Source organism: Castor canadensis, chromosome 4 (genome assembly GCF_047511655.1).
Source record: "Castor canadensis chromosome 4, mCasCan1.hap1v2, whole genome shotgun sequence".
Classification (NCBI taxonomy): domain Eukaryota; kingdom Metazoa; phylum Chordata; class Mammalia; order Rodentia; family Castoridae; genus Castor; species Castor canadensis.
Genome location: NC_133389.1, coordinates 81,087,507 through 81,109,230, shown reverse-complemented (window position 1 = coordinate 81,109,230; position 21,724 = coordinate 81,087,507). Strand labels below are relative to the sequence as shown.

The 21,724-nt window shown below is 45.1% G+C and overlaps 1 pseudogene; it reads left to right on the top strand.

Annotated features, from left to right (window-relative positions):
* The first annotated feature begins 1,751 nt into the window (after positions 1–1,751).
* LOC109693800 (WW domain-binding protein 11 pseudogene) lies at positions 1,752–20,280 on the top strand (annotated as a pseudogene).
* The last annotated feature ends 1,444 nt before the right edge of the window (positions 20,281–21,724 follow it).

Genomic DNA, 21,724 nt, shown 5'->3' with positions numbered 1-21,724 from the left:
GTAACACATAGTCATAGTGAAATTCAGATTTTCCAGAATACTGTAAGGTGAAAAGTATAGCACCCCCACTCCAGCCCTTTCCCCACGAAGTTACCATTACTACTCATTATCTGTTCAGAAATTTCCTATGCAAAAGAAAGAATATATGTCATATCATTTAGATAATCACAATTAAGGGGCTGGAGGTGTAGCTTAGTGGTACAGCACATGCCTAGCATGTGCAAAGCCCTAGGTTTCATTCCAAGCACAAAACAAGCCAACCAACCAACCAACCAAGAAAGCAATCAACCAATTAACCCACCACCAACCAACCAAGAAAGCAATCAACCAATCAACCAACCAACCAATTAGCCAGACTGAACTCCACTAATGGGATCACAATTCAGAGATCATTCTGAAACTTGATTTTTCACTTCAGATTCTATTTCAGAGAGCTTCCCCTGTCTGCATAAAGATCATCAACATTTTCTGAAATGGCCACACACTATTTCATTGCATGGAAAGATCTTAACTTATCCAGCATTTTCTCTGATGAAGAATCTGTGTGCTGCTTCTTGGCTTTTACTATTACACACAGGGCTGCCAACAACATTTTCATTCAAAAATAGTTGTGCACACTTACAACTGTAGCTGACAGATGAACTCATCCTATTTGGCACAATAAGTTGGCCTCCAATAAATTTTCTTGCCAGTTGGAAATAACAATGCCTGATTCTCTCTGCCCATTTCCGATACTTGCAGTATCACAAGAGAAAAGAATACTTTCACTTATCCAGTTGCTCAAAGGTATTAATTAAGCACCTAGGATATGCCAAATATTGTGTATTGAGTTCTGGGAATACAAAGAAGATAAAAAAGCAAATGTCCCATAGGGAAAACTTTCTCAGTGGAGCTTACATTCCAGATGGGGAGAAAAACATTCGTTAAACAATCACACAAATAAGTATAAATTTCAACTTTTGTAAGTGTGTAAATACAAGATGATTAGGAGATCATATAAAAGGAGGTGGGCTGGGGGTCAGGAGAAGCTTCCTCTGATAAGGGAGAATGGAGCAGAAGCTCCTCAGGGGAGGAAGAGAGCGGAGGAGGAAGGGGCAGCACACAAACAGGGAGCATATCACCACAAAGGTCCTGCAGAGACCTGTGTATGGAGAAGCTGGGGAAGAGGGCACAGGGCCCAGCCACACCTCACCTACCAAAGTTTCCATCCTTTTTTAGGAGGAGAAGCAAACCTTTGCAGAAGTTTAAACAAGGGAGGGATACAGTCAGTTCTGCAATTTGAAAAGATCATTGGGTTTGCTTTGGGATGGAGACAAGAGTAGAAGATCTTATTCTATCTTGGGATGGTTGGGTGCAGTTGTTGTGGTCACTTTCCCTTGCCACAGCTTTTGGGGGTGACTCCAGTCACAGGTTTTGCCAGACAGAACAGTTCTAATCTCCTGGGGATTGGGGAGGGAAGTCAACCCTTTTCTCTCTTCCCTAAAGACAGGAAAAGCCAATGATGTAACAGCCATGGAGCCAACTATGGAACAAAGGGGAGGAAAATGCCACCTGGGCCTCTGGACTACAGTCCTCTCCCTGCCTCTTAGGCAGGTGTGGGTTTACCTCAGCCAGGAACAAAGTCCCCTTTCTCATCTCCCTCAGTGCAGTGTCAGGAATAGCCAGGTTCCAGTCTGTTACCTACTTGCTCTGTGACCTTGGGTCTCTTAAATTCTCTCTGTTAGTTCCTTCCCCCGGCAGTGCAGATCAGGATGGCTGCTTCAAAGCGTTGCCCTGAGGAGAAGAAATGCTACCGGCTAGCACCAGGCACAGTGTGGCTGCTAATGGTAACCCCTTGTTATTAAGCGCATCACACATTTATTTCATAAATAACCATTGTCTTCCTAATATCCCATGTCTATAGCCCCCAAACACCTATTTTAATGCAGACACCAGATTAGAGTTTTCAGCGTTCTTTCAGCCGTTTGCTGGGTCATCCATTGGCAATGGTCCATGAAAAGATGGGGTTGATATTCTAAAACAGGAATGCAAATGATGAGGTATCCTGTTCCAAACAGCAGAATTTTGCCTTGTGGGTTTCACCATGCAGGGCCCTGCGTCTGCCTCCCAGGGCTGTGCCAGGCAGGCATTGCCAGGAGAGGGCCTCAGTGGCCTGCCCTCAGCCCTGCATGGGGGGCAAGAGGCTCAATTAGCATGCAGAGTCACACCAGTCTGTACTTCAGCAATGACTTTTATCCACTTCCTCGTTTCACAAGTTAAATTAGCTAAAACCGAACTAGTGGGCTGGAGTAGATGGAAATGACTTTAAAATAAAAATATCAATTACCCTGAAAGCTTTTCAGGAAACATCAGGAAATTGTGATCTATCAGTAAAACCTGTAACCCAAAGCCCACCCACCTGTCTCTCTCTCTCCTCCCCACCAAAAAAAAGAAAAAGAGAGAGAAAGAAAGAACTCAGTCTTGAGTCAAAAGCAAATTCTCTCTGTAATAGAGTTTTCCAGACATTTGTGAAGTGTGTTCTCTTAGAAGTCAATAGTCCTTGCAAATATCAGGTCTAAAGCATGTTTTAATCACTGTGGTATTTCATTAACAGAGAGGTTCACTAAGCATTCCGGTCAAAAGTAGATAGGGAAATGTAGGGAACTGGTGTCAGTCAGGCAGTTGCATTTGGATCGGAAAGGCTGTGGACCTTCTTCAGGTGATAAAAACCATGTGACATGTACTTGTGATGTACGAACTTGGAAAGAGCCAAGGTTTAGAGCAGCAGAGAGGGACGTGGTCCTGGGGAAGCAAAGCAGACACAGTGGGTGGTCCGTTTTGAGGCCATAGGTGGAGATCAGCGGGACAGGTCCTCCTCTTGCCCATTGCTCACTTCAATGGGGGATGCAAGGACCCTGAGACTCAGGGTTATAGAGAGAAAAGGACAAAACAGGGTATGTGTGGCCCAAAGCTCTTTTTGATCTTGCAGTGGGTGTGGAGGTCTGGGGGTTGGGGAGATCCTAATATTTGACTCTTCAGTGGTTTAGTGGTACCTGTTCCTTGGTAGCACCTCCAAGCTGTCCCCTTGTGAAGCACTCTGACAGTCCCTGTGCTTTGCCGAGAAAGCCTGCCCTCCTGAGCACAGGGTTCAGTTCTCTGTCTCCTTCTCCTGCTCCCTGCTCGCCTGCCTGGCTTTGTCTCCCTGCATTGTTCATCCACACACATTCTACCACAGTTGTCCTCCCGGCTAGCTCAGGCTGTTCCTCAGAAACAAACTTCAGCCCTGTTTTGTTCAGGAAATTTCTCAGGTGCTTCTACTTGGCTGGGTCCCTCAAGACGAGGGTTCCAGAGGCACCCTCTACATTCCACTATCCTAAGGATAGTGACTGTCAGCTGAATCACTAGGGGGTGAATATTTGCTTCCTCTTCTCATCTCGGGACTGCTGTACCTGGCATGTACTCAGCAGCAGAAGTGCAAGCTGGGCTTCCCAGGTGGCAGGTGTGGAGATGGAGGTGAGCAGGCAGGAGGAACCTTACCTGTGTGTGGGAGGGAAAGGCAGCAGGAGGGCAGAGGAGAGACGAGTGACTACCATGCAAGCCTATAATCATATAGCCCTGTGGGCGCACTGGTGCTGGCATGGTCCTCAGAGACGTTCTGGGTTGGTGGGAGGCAGCTGGACCTGGATCGGCCTTGATCTAGCAGAGGATTCTGCTAGGTGGACTCTGGAGAGGCTGAGGGCTATTTGCTCTGCTGACAGCTCCCCAGCAGCTGGACCCACAAGCCCCCACTGAAGAAGGGCCTGAGTGGCACCTCTCCTGTCTGCATGGGACAGGTTCAAACCATCTTCTTTGGTTTGAACATGATTTGTCTCCTCTGAAACTCATGCTGAAGTTCAATGCTCATTAAGTTATGAGATAATAAGAGGAGGGACCTCTGAGAGGTGATTAGGGCTCCAGGCCCCAGGAGTGGATAAGCCAGTCATGTGGCTGACGGATTAAAATGGCTTATATTGGGCCAGGTTTCTTGTGTCTCTTACCATGTGATATTCTGTACTACCTTAGGACTCTTGCCCTCACTGGAGGTCAAGGCCTCTCCACCTTGGACCAGAACAGTGAGCCAAAACAAACCTCTTTTCTTTGCAACCTACCCAGTCTGTGGAATAATGTTATTAGTAACTGAGAAGAGACTAGATAAGACCCAAGAATGTCAGGATGAATTGATGCACCAGTAAGTCCAGGCCTGTGTTGGGATTCTCTGCCAAAGCTGTCCTCCTCAAACTTCCACATTTGCTTGTTGTCTTTCAGAAACACCTGAGCACCAAGCAGTGGTCAGGTGCTACTCTCGGTGCAGAGACAAAATGGGAGACTGGACAGACACAGCCACTGTTATTCTGGGCTGGGTTTTATTTGGGGAGCTAGATGATACACACTTTAGAACATAGGCAACATGGTTCTACTGTCCTGAGGACCCAACAGAAAATCATGAGGATGACTGGAGCATGTCAGGGAATGGGATGAGAGAGGGGGTGATTTTAGACAGGGTGTTCAGAAAGTCATCCATGAGAAGTGACATTTAACCTGTGACCTCAGGGTGAGAAGGAATTAGTCATGGGAATTTTGGACAGAGGCAGGAAGAAGTGCCAAGGCCCTGAGGCAGGATGGAGCTTGACTGAGTGAAGAGATCAAAAAGCAGTGAATAAGAGGAGCAAAATAAGAAGAGAGGGCCAGGTATGGTGGCTTATCAGGAGGTGGAAGTTGGGAGGATCAAAGTGCAAGACCAGCCCTGGCAAAAAAGTTAGTGAGACTCCATTTAAACAAATAGATTGGCATGGTGGTGCCCGTCTGTCAACTCAGCTATGCTAGAAGGTGTAAATAGGATGACTGAGGTTCAGGCTGCCCTGTGCATTTATTCCCAAAATAACTAAAGCAAAAATCAAAAAGGGTTGGGGTGTGGTTTAAGTGGTAGGGCACCTGCCTAGCACATTCAATGCCGAACGTGCTAAAAAAGGGATAAAATTAGGGAGGAAGGCAAGGGACAGGCCTATGATTTGAAAATCAAATAGGTCTTGATTTTATCGCAAGGATAATGGGAAGTTTTAGAGCATTCGAGGCAAAGAATGTGAATTGATCTGATTTATACTTTGGGTAGATCTTGTTTTTCCTAGTATTAGAATCTGGTCTACAGGGGGCAAGACTGGAAGCCAGGAGGTTAGCAGGGAGACAACCACTACACTGGCAAGAGGTGACCTAGTGTATGCAGGGGACAGGGAATGTAAGAAAGGAGTAGCATCGAAGTGACAGGCTGATGCACCAGGCACATTCATTCTGTGAGGGAAATGACAGAGACGGGACTGCTGCTGGCGTGGTTTAACCATTGGGTGTCCTGAGATGTCATTTCTTTATACTGATGTGGACCTGAGCCTTCCTCCTTTCTCCATCATACATCCCACTTTCTGTCTGCTTCCTTGTGTTACGGGTTGCTACTGAGAGGAGCCAAATCACACCGGTGTTTCAAGAGACTGTCATACGATTTATCCAGAAAATACACCTGCAATGTGGAAGCGGCTCTCAGAGGAGAGAAAGTGAAACTGTGGCACCACGCATGCAAACAGGCCTTTTTAAAAGGGAGTGGGGAGAGGATAGTGGTTATCTAGTCCGTTTTAACAAATTAATGTTTATGTTTTCTCCACATTTTAACTTCTTCCCTGTGTGGAAATTCAAGTCAGAGAAAGGGTGAAGAAATAGGAATGACTGTAGAGTCGATTTCAGGGAAGGCTCATAATGGGTGAGCTGTGGGAAGGAAGGATGAGGTTCCAGACCGAGTGATCCTGGCACTTCTCAGTCTCTCCTGATTCCCAGCTTGCCAAATTCATGCTGGTCTCAGGTGAGGATTTGCTTGGACACTGCTCCAGGGCAGTGCAGATGTGCCCATCAATGGGGCTATGGGACATCACTGTCCAGGGACAAGGGGTGGGTCTGCTTCCTGAGCCCCAGCTGTACAAGGAGCCTCCTGCCAGGGCAGGTGGTGCACAGGGTAGGAGGGCTCAGGACCTAGGTGCTTAGTGAGGACCGTTTTCCAGCAACTTCTGAGGCTGAGTTGGGGGTTGGGAGGCAGGACCATTGTGTGGAGGAGCCAAGGTTGTAACTGTAATAATGATGCTGTAAAATCTTGTGAGGAGTGACACAAGATGACACTGAGAGCACTGTGAGAGTGGCTTGGCTCATTCCAGACAAGGTGGACAATATCCCAGGGAAGTTGGGGAGCCAAGAGAGTTACTGAGGGTGGGCTGGGACAGCTGGCCTTTCTCGCCACCCTGGAGGGCATGCAGCGGATGGGGATGGCTGGAGACTAACCCACAGGACAGCAGAAGAGGATTGAGCCTTCAAAATGGAGAAGAGGGAGGCCCTAGGGGCTGTCACAGAGCACCAAGGGGTGCTCTGTGGGATGGGGGTGGGTTTTGAGACCTGTTATTGTTTGGATGTGAAGTATTCCCAAAAGCTTGTGTGTGTAAGGCACGGTCCCCAATGCAGCAATGTTTGAGGTGGAGCTTTTGGGTAAGTGATTGGATCACGAGGGCTCTGACCCTCAATGAATTATTCCACTGAGGGTTCACAATTTGACAGGCTATTGGGAGGTGATGGAAACTTGAGGAGGTGAGGTCTCAGTGAAGGAAGAAGGTCTCTGAGGACATGACCTGGAAGAGTGTATCTTGTCCCCAGCTCCTTCCCTTTTCGCTCTTTGCTTGCTGGTTGTTATGAGGTGAGCAGCTTTGGTCTGCCACACTCACCCCTCCGTGATATTCTGCCTTGCCCTGGGGCCCCAGCTGTGGGGAATGACTGTGGACTCAAGCTTCTGAAACTAAGCCAAAATAAACCCAAAATAAATCTTATTGCCTTTAAAGTTCTTTTCTCAGTTATTTTGTCACAGGGCTGGAAGCTGAGCAGCAAAAGACCTGACTGCATCAGGACCTGTAGGTAACACTGATGTGACTTTCTGAGCTTCAGAAATGGGCTGATGGCAGTCAACAGAAGGCCAGTCACCGCAAGCCTCCCCCTGCCCCCCGCATGGCTAGGAGGCAGTGCTGAGCCCATCAGCCACTGTGAAAGGCTTGAGTAGAGCCTTCCTTCTGTCCCATGGATCCAGCCCTGTAGCTGGCACAAGCCGGCAACTGGGTGGTGGTACCATGTCCTTCTCTAAGTGGTAACTATAAGGAGGAAATTAATGGATACTGATCAGCCTGGAGTCGGGAGCCAGGCTGTTGGGTTCTCAGCCCAGCTGGCTTGCAAAGAGACATGTGAATTGGGGTAAGATGCAGAACCTTGAAGAACTTCCATTTCTTCATTGGAAAAATGGAGGAGGGTGGAATTGCACTTTCCTTGTGGGCTTCGTGCAGGGGTTAAATGAACTGAGATTTGCAAAGCACTTAGAACAACTTGTGTCACCTTGAAAACACTACAAGTGTTGTCTCTTATCATGGACACCTTTTAGGAGTGCTGACTGTGTGCCAGGTTCAAGGATAGGAGATGTGTGGTTTAGAGTTACTCAAGTTTTACCATAGCCTTGAGGGTGAGGTTACTCCCATTTCACAGATGAGGAAACAGAGGTTGAGATTGTATAGTGTCTTGAGATCGGCCGTTACCTGGTGGTGCAGGACACTTGTCTGGTGTTAGTAGGAATTGATAAGGAACATGCTTGCAGGACCTAATACCAGGCTCAGAAAGTATCACAGGCCAACCTTAGAGGTGACCTGCCTGGGTCTTTAGGTGCATTCAGGTAGACCACTGGTGCTGGCAGAAAGGAACCCTTGGGCTGTAGGTAGGGCTACCTGCAAATGCAGGCTCAAGTCAATGTAGAAAGATGTGACCATGCTTTTTTCTTCAAAGAATGTTTTAATTAGAAGCACCAGGAGAGCACAGGGGAGCAAGGATGTGCTGGGTTTGTCCTGAGAAGGATAGACTGTGGTGTTCGGCCAGCTGCCAGGGTCTGCCATGTGCTGCTTTTCAGGTCTTGGCATGCTTGCAGGTGCATACAGGCTAGATATGGCTTGGCTGGGCCCTTGGCTCTCTTACGGCCAACCAGGCAGAGCAGCTGCAGCACACGAGGCTTAGTTAAAGAGTAACTGGTGAGAATGAGGAGGACCCAGCTCATAAACTTTTATTTAAGAGAGATTGAAGACTGCTCAGATGACTGTTTTGTAGCCAGCAATCTGCACGGATCTGTCAGAGTTTCTGCCAATATCACCATTCATGAGGGGCTTTGCAGAAACCCAGCTACATATATTCCTTACCCTGATCTTCAGAGTAGCCTTCCCATATGAGGACACTGAGTCTTGGAGAGGTGACAGGACCTTGCCAAGAACCCCTGGCATTGACTTAGAGGGAGGAATGTTAGTCTTCAGAACCCACACTGTGCTGATCCTCCCGGTTTCTCCAACTCCCTCACCACACGTCTTTCTTATTTAGCTCAAACTCAAGTCTTACCCACAGTGCATGCTCAAAAATGTTTTTAAGGAGTACATCCATCTCCCAATCACTTTGGAAACATTAACACTGAAGCCTCCCGACACTGGGGGCTTTTGGAGTGTACTTTTCTATCCCAGCACTATTGAGGTTTGGGCCAGTTCAGCACAGCTCAGGGAGTTCTCGGTTGTTCCCTTGTCATTTCAGGAATGCCCTGCACATTCACTCCACCTTCTGATCATGGCCACTCTTTTGAATGTTTGGGAGTCACTCACTTTCTCCCTCCCCCCAGAGCAAAATGAAACTAAACCAGATTGAACAAAACCAAATCAAAGTAAGCTAACAACTGGGGGAAGTGATCCTGGGTGGAAAGAACATTTTAGGGGGCCTTGGAGTACACTTGGCATGTGTTTAGGGCAGCAGAGTTCAGAGAGCTTGGGTTTAGCTTGGGTTTTTTTTTTTTTTTTTTTGACTAAGTTCATCATTGTATAAAAATGCAGAAAGGTGACAACCATAGAGTTAGGGAAAACTTATACATATTTTTTTTCAACTTCAGAATTGTTCATGATGCCCCCCAAAGGCAGGACCAGAGCTAACCTTTTTATTCTTTTGAGCAAAACACTTGCTAACAAATTAGGAGTATAAACAACATTTGTAAGAGAACAAGTTACATTTGGTTTTAGTCAAACCAATCCTGCCAGTGCAAGCTATGTTTTGACTCATTAAAGCTGGACCAGCAAGTGTCTCCTTGGCGAGACAGAGTGAGCCTCGAGGGCAGGAGAGGACAATTAAGGACAGCTTCAGATAAGCAATATTCCTGAAGCTCTCTCCTTGGAAGACTGTGCTGTGACAATGAAGAGGCTAGAAGTTCATCCAGTCCAGTCTTTACCCCAGGCAGGGCCAGACCATGTGGTCATGGGAGCCACCCTAAAACCATGAAGTGGTGTGGGGTGCACCACCTGTGGGTGCCCCGTCCTCGATGGATCCCTCCCTTTCAGAGAGCTGCTCTCTCCTTTGGGACTATGTCCATTCTGGTGCCTGTGGCCCCTACCTGCCACACCGTAAGTGTGTCTTCTCTGCTGCCATCTGCAGCAGCTCCCAGGGGCTACCAAAGCCTTTCCCCAGTCCGATGCTGAACTGATCCTCAGGAGAAAGCTAAAGGAGAGAGGTTGTGTCTTTGCCCTTCCTCTTCTCTCCATCCTCCTGTACGTTGTGAAGGGGAGATGGAGCAAGGCAGCATGGCTTCTTCCATTTGAGTTCCTCTTGGGGGGGTACAGTTTCCGTTTTAATGAGACGCTTTGGTGGTCGGTAGACTGTATTATTTCTCTGAACAATACAGAAGAGAGGAGTTTGGAATTAGGGAGGAGTCAGGGAAGCTGGGTTTTCCTCTGCAGGAAGGCTTGCCCAAGGGGGACTTTGATAGAGTGGGAAACATCTGTTCTCAAGCTTGGGGCAAAGTGAGTGGTCCTAAAACACTCAGAAACACCCACATGTGAGCTTCATGTCCATTCTCCGTCACCTTCTTCCTTAACTCAAGAAGGAAGGGCTGGCAGCTAATGAATGCTTTGCAAAAGTTGTGTGCTATACTTGGTAATCTGGCCCCCTTCCTCCAGGGTGGCAGCTCCAGCTCTCAAAAGAGGCTGCTGGAGGCGTGGGATGGGTCCCAACCTCTTTCTCCATTGTCTCCTTAAAGTGGAGAGCAGGCTTCACTGCCTGACATGGCACCCCTCCCCTTGGTTATTTTCAAGTCAATTGTGAGCCATGTGCAGACCTTCTGAACAGAAGCCTGTTGTATGTTTTATATTCATAGAAACTACAGAGGAAATGTTTTAAAGCTAAGCCATCTTGGAGTAATTTGCATTTTAATTAATACTTCAAATGAATTACTTCTTCATCTTAAAAAAAAAAATTCCTATTTTGGCTTTTGGAGTCTTTGAGAGCAAAGACCAGTTATCAAAGTCCCCTCTTTGGCAGGCCTGTGATTGCCTTTGGTCCCTATTTTGGCTGGCCCAGCCATCGGATGCTGGGAGATTCGGTCACCTGCTAACTGTTCTTCTGTGAGAGGCAAAAATTCTTCCTCAGTGCCTTTCTTAGAAGAATAATGTGTTAGACTTGCTGTCTAACTGATGGTTGAAGGAGAATAGAGGTCATGCATAAAAAAGACACTTATCAAAATTTCTCAAGCTATTTGAAGGTGGCCTAATGATTTCATTGCTTCTCTAATCCATTGAGACCTTTTAAATGCATATGTATATGTAAAATATATATAAATGTATGTTTTTAAAGTGCAAATCGGGTAATTTTGTTGTTGAACTTGTACATCTTGATCTGAAATTTTGGCAAACCATAGCTCAAAGCTTGCTTTTACAAGTAAAGTTTTATTGGAACATAGCAATGCTTTTGCCTTATACTGATAGAGTTGAATAACTGCTAACAGATTTAATGACGTGCAAAAAGCAAAATATTTACTATTTGGCCTTTTTTGTTTTCTTAAGAGAATGGGGTTTTGCTGTAGTGCCAGGCTAGTCTCAAACTCCTGGGCTTAACTGATTCTCTTGCCTCAGCCCCCTGAGTAGCCAGGACTATAGGGATGAACCACTGTATCCGCTTTATCTGATCTTTTATAGATGCTTGGAGGCTCACTCCTGTTTTAACTTAATCCCAATCGACACAGTTTTCTTGAACTTCAGCACAGCATGGAAGAAGAATTTTATCATTCTACTATGGATGGATTTGGGAGGTTTACACCTTTTTTGTTATTTTATACAGTGCTGCAATGAATGGTTCTTAACCCGACTTCTGTGTACACATGCAAGGATTTCTTGAGATAGATACTGGAAGGGAAGTTGCTGGGAAGAATTACCTATTTTAGGTATGCTTAGAGAGAAATTGCCCTCTAAAAAAATGCTATTTACACATTTACCAACCATGGATGAAAGTACCAATTTACCTGAATTAACAAACATTACTCTCAATGTCTTGGATTTTGGAAATTCTTATCAAGTTCAGCCTTGAATATGGTCCTTCATCCCAAACGCTCAGGGAAGGAAAGACAAAGGTTGGGGAGTTAAAGACATTCAGAACACTTAGGTGCCAAAGTGGTAGAAGCTTCATAGAGTAGAATGCATGATTGCCTCTTCCTCTACTGTGCTGGCTGGAGTGGAGACAAGGCTCCAACAGAAGAAAAGGCTGTCACTGGGGTGGAAGGATTGGTGAGCTTTGCAGAAGAGAGGCAATCCTGGGCAGAGAAACAAGGAAGGGGCTCTATCTTTCCCCAGCCCTTTGCTGTTTATTTGAACATTCCATTCTCATAAGTAGTTCAGCTACCAAAGACTTTCTTTCAACAAAGTGCAAACTTGGGGGCCAGAGGACATGCTGATGGATACGAAGACTAAATGGCTGCTTTGGGGTAGGGGTAGGGGTAGGGGTAGGGCTCAGCGGGATGTTTATGGTTGCAGAAAGGAAAGTCATAGCAGCTGTACTTCTGTGGAGTGGAGGAAAATTCATTCTTGGCTAAGCTGTTACCTAGAAGGTGTTTGTTCCACCAGACAACCTGGATATGTCTTCTGCTCAATGTCCTGGGATGGTCAAAGTGTAGCTTGAAAGAGAAGTAGAAGATGACATTAAAGAACACAATAATTCATTGACACTTTTTTCAAGCACAAGTAGGGTGACCATTGTTCTTGTGAGGGCACCACTGCAGAGGGTGGGGGGCGAGACTGGACTCAGCTCCAAGTACAACAAGCACAAAGGAGGAGTTACATCCAAGGAGAAGGTCCCAGTGAAGAGGTGAAAAATGGCTAAGATGAAATGTCTCACCTAACGGGACTCTTGCTTCAGAAGGGCCAGGCCAGACATCCTCTGGAGGGAGGGGTGGACGAGGATGAGCAGACGTCAAGGACGGGGGTGAGTGGTTCTTGCTAAACTGCCATAGCAGGGCTTTCCCTAAAACTGCCTTTTAGAAGGAAGTGCACTAATGGGCCTAGGAGAAGTTCAGGAAACTGATTAAAGTTTGGGTAAAGCAGAGAATCATTGCCTCTGGCCACTGACCAGAGATCTCAGAGCTCCAGGCTGGAGCATGGCACCAGGACCTGAGTACACATGGGAAAGGAAGCCGTCTTCAGAGATCGGTTTTATATGGATAAGCTACAGCGAGCACCAGAGGGAAAGGACATCTTACAGTGCCATCTCCCGAGATGGTATCTGAATGTTACAAAGAAAGAGGATGAGGATTTTTCATACGCAGTAGTGGGGCTCTGAGTGAGGTGTCCAGCATGGGAGGAACTCCAGTGGGGAGAACTCCAGCACCACGAGGCCACTAGAGGCCTTCCATTTTAATGGTGACAGAGACCATGATTTAGCAGCCTAGGTTAAAGGTCTTCACTGTTCTCTGACGAGGAGGAACCCATAGGCTCTCCAGGGACCCCAGTGATGGTAGTTACAGGGTGCCAGATCATTATGGTGACATTAACTCTCCAAGATAATCCTCATTCTAGGCGGTGTCTTCAGTCATTTTCAACAAATCTTTTTATTGTCCTTGTAAAGTTGGGGCTACACACTATCTCCAGGTATGGTTGCAAAACTACCTGGGTGGGAGGAACTCGTCTCACTGTTGGAGACAAGATGTAGGTGCCCAGCATGGGTGGCCAGGGAAACAGCAGCCCCTAGTACATGGGTGCCAGTCTCACATCAGAATCAGCTGAGGAAGTGGCTGAATATCAGCTAGGATGCCTCCCTGCTATTGGAAGGGGTCAGGAGTGAGTGTGCAAAGTCCACAAGCACCACAGGTGATGTGCGCTTGTGGTCTCACACCTACCTCTGAGAGACAGTGGGAGACAGGGTAGGTGTTGTCCTCTGTAGGCCACAAGATGCTGCACCTGTAGTATATCTGCCAATATTCCTCCTGGGAACCTTCTTTCTGAAAGCTGTACCAGCCCTACAAACACAAACGTGTGGTGTGTATGGCCAGTTTCTTCAGAAACAGATGTATTACCAGGTCCAATTTCCTGCTGCTTTCATTCCTAGTTTTGAAAAGCAGCTCAATTTGAATGCTAAGCCATTAATATTTGCCATAGACTGTTCTCCATCAGTTGAATTCTCTCTGCAAATGGTTCTCCCTTTGTCAAGCCTTTGAAAGTTGTTAAAAAAAATAGTCAGGTTTAGCTTGTTCAATTCTTTGGAATTCTCTGGGGGTAAGTACGTGGGCTGGCTTCAGTTAGACATGTGATAGGCGAGTTGTTAGAGGAAGGGGGGACATAGTTTTGACATTTTAAACACTGATAACATTTGAAATCAAGGCAGGATAACAGCTTTTATTAATTATCCATTTCTCCTCCCGCCCTCTGTCCTCCGCCCCCTACCAGCTGTTAAACATTTGAGAAAATGGAAAATGAACATGATATGAGCAATTATGAGTTTTTCTTTTTTAAGAGACAGATGGAATCAAGGTTTCTATTTTAAGAGGCTTTCAAATTTAGGTTATGTCTACACAATGCCATATTATTACAGGAGAGCCATATGTTTTCTTTTAGTGCTGGTGAAATTTCATCCTAGAATCATCTGGAATCAAGGGTCAGTGGTGTGTACTGAGCCAGTTCACACATACTTTACGGATACACACTACTTCAAGCCCATAGCTCCACTTTTTCAAATCTTATTTTTTAAAAAATGTATCCACACATTCCTCCCTCCAAAAAGCAATAATCCTGGGCCAGATTTCATGCTGTGGAGTTAGAACACAGAGATGAAAATGACATGCTTTTATGCCCTCAGAGAGCTCACTCTGGATGTTTTGAGATGATTTGGGTTAGTGTAGATTAATACAATGATACTTTCATATCTCTTACATTTCTCTTTCCTTATAAAACTCTGGGGTGGGGAGCATTATTAATTAGCCTGGTTGTCAAATCTAGGGTGTGTAGTAAATCATAGGACCTTTAAGAGGTTATTAAATAAGCCAGCCAGTAAGTCAATGATACAGGGCCTGTGATCTAGGGCCATTTGGTTTGAGCTCATGTAGGTGAATTTGAGCTCTTAAGGTCCCTGGTGGAATTTTGGATTAAATGCCTTCTGGCTTCTTAGAGTGGGGTTTCTTGGAATGGCATCAGCCTTACCTGGGGGGCCTGTTATGACATGAATCTTTGTACCTCTCCTCAGACTCTGGCTCAGTAGGTTTGGGATGAGCACCAAGATTCTGCATTTTTGACAAGTTCCCAGGGCTTGCTGCTGCTGGCCCAGGGACCACACTTTGAGAACCACTGGCTTGGAAGGTTTAGTATGTGTGTGTGTTCTTACTGATGTGACCGAACGTGCTAGTCAGTAGATGACCTCTTCCAGTTATAGGTGGCTGCCCAGTTCTGGGTACTTTGTAATGAAAAAAGAGGCAGGAAGATGAGGCAGAAAATGGGAGTCTAGATCAAAAGTTAGATCCTAGTGGCTGCCCATGGCTGGCTCCTTGGCCTGGGGCCAAACAGCTGCTTGGCATAGGACAGCTTAGTGTATGCTAACTAAATTAATGACTTTTGCCAGAATCAAAAACTCTGCTGCTTTTCATATAATGACTCTTCCTTCAGTGAAATGATTTGTCACTCCCAGACACATAAATACAAAGTGGTGTTTTGGCATGACAGTTGGGGGCAGCAATTGGCACAGAGAATGTCATGGGAACAATGTAAACTCGAGCTGTTACAGGTGAACCTACGCTGCTTGTACGCATGTGCATGCTATGTGAGAGGGATAAAGAGGTGAGATTTTCTATGTCTCTGCAGAATCTGTGCGATTTCTTCATGATTTGGACCTTTCTTTTTCTTTAACCTTCTATAGATGTGTCTTCCACATCAGGAGTTCCTTGTGGTGTCTGAACCTTAAGGAAAGGAAAACTAACACCAAGCTTGTCTGATTTAGATGTAAAATGCTTGCTGAAAGCCGATCACTTGAGCCTCTGCCATTTTCACAGCCCTCCTTCATCTCCTCCACTGCTAATAAGCTTCACTTCTGTTATCACCAATTCTTCTGAATTTATTTACTTTCAAGATATTTATCACTTAAACTCATTTCCAGGGCTCAGTAGACATGATTTTCTATGTGTAAAAATTGAAAACAATTCCCATTAAAATCAATGAAAATATTTTTACTCTTGATGGCTGTTGTAGTTTGGATCTGGAATGTCCCCCAAAGGCCCAAATATTGAAGGCTTTGTCACCAGCTGGTGGTGCTACTGGGAGGAAGAGGAAACTAGGAGGTGGGGCCTAAATTAGAGGCATCTGGGGGTGTGTCCTAGAAGGGTGTGTCTTCTTCCTGGTCTTCCTGATCCCCTCCCCTCCCCTCCCCTCCCTTCTCTCCCCTCCACTTTGCCCCCACCACCATGAAGCGAGGAGCTTTATTCTGCCACGAATTTCTGTCACGATGTACTTCCTTAATCTAGATCCAAAAGCCACCAGGCCAAGCAAACATGGACTGAAACTCTGAAACCATGAGTCAAAATAAGCCTTTCCTTCTTTAAGTTGATTTTTTCAGGTGTTTTGTCATAATAATAGAAAGCTGACTGACATAGTCGTTTTTCACTTAGTGTCAGGGGCTGCAGAAATGAATGAAGTAGTTAAGTCAGGTCGAGGTGTAATTGTCACAAAGTAGGAGAGGCCTATGGAAAAGAATTTGGCCACATTTACAGTTTTCCATGAGTTGTTCCAGCTTACTATGTTGCTTACCAATGAGAGTCAAGGATAAAATAGGAGGATGAAGAAACAGGATAAATAAGTGCATTAGTTAACTTTTCATTTACTGTAAAAAAATCCCTGAGATAATCAAGTTAAAAAGAGGAAACATTTATTTTGGCTCATGATTTCAGGATTTTTAGTCCATGGTCCCTTGGTTCTGTTGCCTTTGGGCCTCTGGTGACACAGTACATCACAGTAGGAGCATGTGGCAGAGGAGGCTGTTTGCCTCATGGTGTCCTGAAAGTGAAGAGAAAGAAAGGGGCTGGGATCCCAATATCCCTTCCAAGAGCATGCCTCCAAAGACCTAACTTCCTCCACTAGCGCCACCTCTTAAAGGTTCCACCATCTCCTAATAGTGCCACAGTCTGGTGACCAAACCTTCAACATGTGGCCCTTTAGGGGACACTTACCTTAGCTTAAAATGCCATGCTACTTTTGCTATAAAAAGGCTTTTGACAAAATTCTTTTAAATCCAAGGACCTTAAGAAAATTAAAACAACATCCAGAGAGCTTCTTACATGCACGCTGAACACAACCAAAATGCTACGGCTGCATATGTCCAGGCTTTGTATGATAATGTCATTGCCTCAGCAGTAATGAAGTAAGTTTGTCTTCTCCCGCCTTCCCTGAGGAGGGATGCTGCAGCTCTTTCATGGAGAAGGGGCAAGGACTTGAGAGATCAGTGTTGGTGTCATGTACGTCACGCAGACCTTGATGTATGAAAACTGGCAATCTCTTTTGCAAATCACCCTACAAATCTAGTGTTCCCATCCATCTTCATTCAATTAAGGCTCATTGCGAATGGTCCATGGTAGAATAATACAGATGACATGCTCATTGTTCAACTTGAAACCAGAGCAGCAGCCCAGACTGATGGCTCTTGCAGTGACAGTCGCCTGGAGTGAGCTGACCCTCCATGACTGGCACAGAGCTATTGTCCTTTTTCATACAGGCAGCTCAATCTTCCAACCTGCCAGATGTCTAATGTCTTCAAATAAACCTTAATGAAGTGCCCAGCAGGTACCACTATTGTTTTTGACCCCAAGAAAGAGAAATACTAGTTGGATGGTAGGAATTCAAAAACAATTATCATAAAGCAAATATTTCCAGACGTTTCTTTGCAGGCCAGTTTGACTCTGGCCCAAGGCTCTTGTGTGCTGGTGAGATGAACTGGCAGAGACAGGACTGGAGCAGGCAGAACAGGTTGCAGTGGTAGTTCTGGGGCCTCTGCTACCCAATGCTGCCTTTTGCCCCATTCCCATCTGCTTGGTGTCTGGAAAGGCAATGACATTATCATACAAAACTTGGACATAATGCAGCTGTAGCATTTTGGTTGTGTTTAGTATGCATGTAGGAAGCTGCCTGGATGTTGTTTTAATTTTCTTAAGGCACTTGGACTTAAAAAAAAAAAAGAAAAAACTCATGGCAAAAGTAGCATGGCATTTTAAGCTAATGAGCTTATTCCCTTTATCTTGTCCTGCTCCAAGTTAAATTGGATCTGCTTATAAAATCTAGGCTCTTAATTGCAATTCTTAAAAGGCCATCTTGCAAAGGAGAATCTGGTAAACTAATAGTTTTCCTCTTAATTAATAGTAAGCCAGGCAGCTACTTGACTCCTTCCACTGAGGCAGAGAGAAGCCTGAACTTGACATGGACCCGAGCAAACACTCTGGGCTGCCACAGCAGAAGTGCAGGTTTTGGAGTCAGTCTAACCTGGTGAGGAATCGTGACTCTACCACTTACAGCAAGACACTCAGCCCAAGTCATAATTTCTTCATCTCTAAAATGGAATTACATTTCCTCATTTCTAAAATGGGATTACAGAGAATTTTCCTAAAATGTCCGGCATGGTTCCTAGTGTGGAAGGATTAGGTAGGTGATGGCCATTGCTAGTTGATTGTGGCTCCACATTGCCAGCCTTGGGGATAGGAACGTAAGCCAAGGAACCATCATGGTACATCAGCGACAATTTTTTGTGGTGTTCTTGTTTCTCAGCCCATCTGTTTAAGCATTTTGAATAGCAAATAGCCTTGGAAGCAGAGATGATGAGGATGTCTTCTTCTTAGGAGACATTCTCCCACTCCTTTCCTATATTCCAAATTAAAAAATCTCTCTCTCTCTCTCTTTCTCTCTTCCTTCTCCCCCTCCTCATTTCCCCTCCTTTCTTCTCTTCACCATCGTCCCATCTCTGTCACTGTCTTCCCTCTTTTCTCCCTCTCTCTCTTTCTGTCTCCCGCCATGTCTGTTATCCGTAGCCCTATCTAAGCTCAGAACTTCATCATGTTAGGATTCCTCTGCCATGGTGTATACCACTGTATGCATATCAGCTCTTACCATCTTGGCCTGTGAATATCGGGACTTAAAAGAATGAAGCAGGGGTACTTGCTATGATTACAGGTCAGAGAAATACTAAGATATCATTGCTCAGAGAGATAGGAAATAACATTTGTTAATTTTTATTTTAATGAATAAGTAAATATACAGATTGTCATCTGGGGACAGAGATCAACATCATTTACTAAAAATGGAAAACTTACAAACCCTACAGATCAAGCCCCAAAGGAATCCTGGGAAAGAACTAAAGAACTGGTGCAAGCTGCAGTTTTGAAAATGAAAGACCCAGAGCAGATTCTCTGGGACATGGGGAAATGGGATGAAAAGGCCTTTGAGCATATTCTGTGACTATGAAAAAACCAATCCAGATATTTACAAAGAATTGAGGAAGCTAGAAGTAGAATATGAACAGAAGAGGACTCAACAGTGAATATTTTGCTCTCTTTTTTAGCATATATTAATTGCACAGGGGGTTTCATTGTGATTTCCCATACATGCATAGAATGTACTTTGGTCAAATTCACCCTCTCTATTATCTTCTTTTTCCCCCTCATCCCATTTTAAAACATTTCTGATGGGCTTCATTATTCTATTTTTATACATGCATATGAAGTACTTCAGTCATATCAATCCCCCTTCACTCTCCCTTCTCCCACTAGTTCCCAACCCCAAACTATCCCTTTGTCACTCTTTTTTTTTTTTTGTGGTGATACTGGGATTTGAACTCAGGGCTTTGTGCTTGCTAGGCAGGCACTCTACCATTTGAGACACAAATGGTAGAGTTTTTTTTTTTTTTTTTTTACTTTGGTTACTTTTTGGATAGGATCTGCTGTATTTTGCCCAGGCAGTGTTGGATTGTGGCCTTCCTACCTAGCTGGGATGACAGGTGAACGTCACCACCCCCATTAACCATTCTTTTGATGCTGTCAAGAAAACGCAGAGTCTGGAGGTAGAAAGTGTTTCTTTGCCAGAGATGTCACATGCTTTTTCCAAATTCTGGGTTCAGGACATTCCACTTCCTGATGCCCAGCCATCTTCCATTCTTCAGAAAAACTCAGCCTGTGGGTCTCCAACTTGAGCAGTTTCTATCCTTCTTCTTCTCAGATGTGGTATTCCACATTCACCCCTGGAAGAAACCTCCTGGCTTTCTGCCTGTGCCCCCTCCTCCCCAAGTCTTGCAGATGTTTGGCCATAAAGTGACTTGGCTCTAGTTCTTCCCCCTTGTAGGTGAGACAAAGTCATGTTGTGCAGTCTTGAACTTGTTCAACAGGGTCACAATGATATTTCTAGCACCAGTGAAGATGATTCCCTGAGTCATGGATCAAGTAAGCATGGCAGTACTGATGACAGTGACACAGACAGACCATATGGGGAAAGCAAGAGTATGGATTCGTGCATTGTGATGACAGTGAGTGAGGCAACACTGAGGGAAAAAAGTCAGGGCTCAGGGTACAATTTGCAGATTTGCCTGGAAAAATCAAGGAAGAAGAAGAACACAAAGTAGCTTACTCCTTTTCAAGCCATGTTATTTGGAAGGCAGGTCAAGAAATCCCTGAGGAGAGATGAGAAGTAGGTGAGTTTACAGAGGACAATGATGATGACTCTGAGACAGAAAAGCACCCACACAAACAGTGAAAAGGGGGTTCTCATTCTGAAGGCACCCCTGCTTCTTCACAGCAACAGACTTTCTCATCTTTTCCTCCTTCTCAGACACAAGCACTTCCAGGCCATGACCACCTCCTCTTAGAACAACACGTGCTCTACCTTTACAGCCTCCTGGACCACCTGCTGACCACCAGGAATTCCAGGGCTCTGAGAGTCTTCATTGTGACTTTTACCACCTACAGGTCTGCCTCATGGCTTTTCTTTTCAGGGATCCCTAATAAGGATACCTTCTCCTGTACCTCCAGGTATCCCTTTACCTTGTCCTGACCCACTTCTAGTGCCTTCTTCGGCCTGCTCCACCTGGGTTCTCCCTTTCAGTTCCCTTGCTGAATTTGAGGGTGTAAAGTTGATTCAGTGACCTACAAGTGTAGGCACATGGAGAAGAAAGCCACCACAACCATCAGTGACAAGTCATAGATCACTAATCCCAGGCACTTGATGTGCACCCACCCACTGCACAGAGAGCATGTAAGAGAATAAAGGGTCTACTGCTACTCCCCAAAAGGAGCCAGAGGGTGATTCTGCCAAGCCTTTTGTCAAAGCAGTCCCCAAATCTGGTCCTGCTCCAGTCTCAGTGCAAACTAAGGATGCTGTGTATGGAGCTTTCACAAAAGAGATGGAAGAGCCACTATGGCAGTTTTTGATGCTAGAACAGCTTCTGTTCACAGCAGTGAACAAGAGGATCTTATGTGAAAGGGCTACTTCCACCATCAGGGTATTTTGTAATTTCAGTTCAAGGAATGGAACTTGCTGGGGTTTTACTGCACAGAAAGGGTGCTTTGCTCAGAACAGATTGTTGAAGCTGAGCTGCCGGTATCCATTCCCTTTCACGCCACCATTTTAATTCCATTCCTCCCTTTTCTCCAGGTTTTTGGAAGTTTGTGATCACAGGAACCTTAGTTACGTATTTGTTTCATCTCTCTTCTGTGTGCTGTAGACATTGGAGTAGAGATTTCTGAAAACCCAGTTTATTTCATCTTGGCATTTGTGTTTGACTTATTGTAAATATTTTCCTGTAAATATTTTATTTGTAATGAAATGGATCACAATGTCACGGAACACAAAGCAGGATTTGTGGGAAGAAAATGTCCAATTCTTTGATTAAAATTACTGCTCACTGACCTAGACTTTGAGAGTTTCATGGAGAAAACTGTTCTACAAAAAGAAAAAGAATCCAATGCAAACTATTGCTCTGGGTGCTGCTTTTTACAAAAGTAATAGATAGTCTTTGACTCTCCCCAGGCATGTTGTGTCTTCTGTCACTATATGGATAAAAAGTGGTGGCAGGCTAACTTGCTAGCTTATAAGTAGGGCAGAAATCTCTGGCCCTTCATGATTTCTAATTTAACTCATTTACACTTGGTTCTGGGTTTTGGAAAAGCAGACAGTTCTCCCTGCTCTGAAAGGCTGTGGTTAGAACTAGAAGATCAAGGGTATACATGTGAAATAAACACAGGTACGCAATAGACAGATCTCCATCCTAGAATAGGTAGATCTCCAAGCATATGCCTGGCTCTCAAAAGATGGCGATGATTTCATAGTCAGTCCTCATTGTATCCACTGAAAGTGCT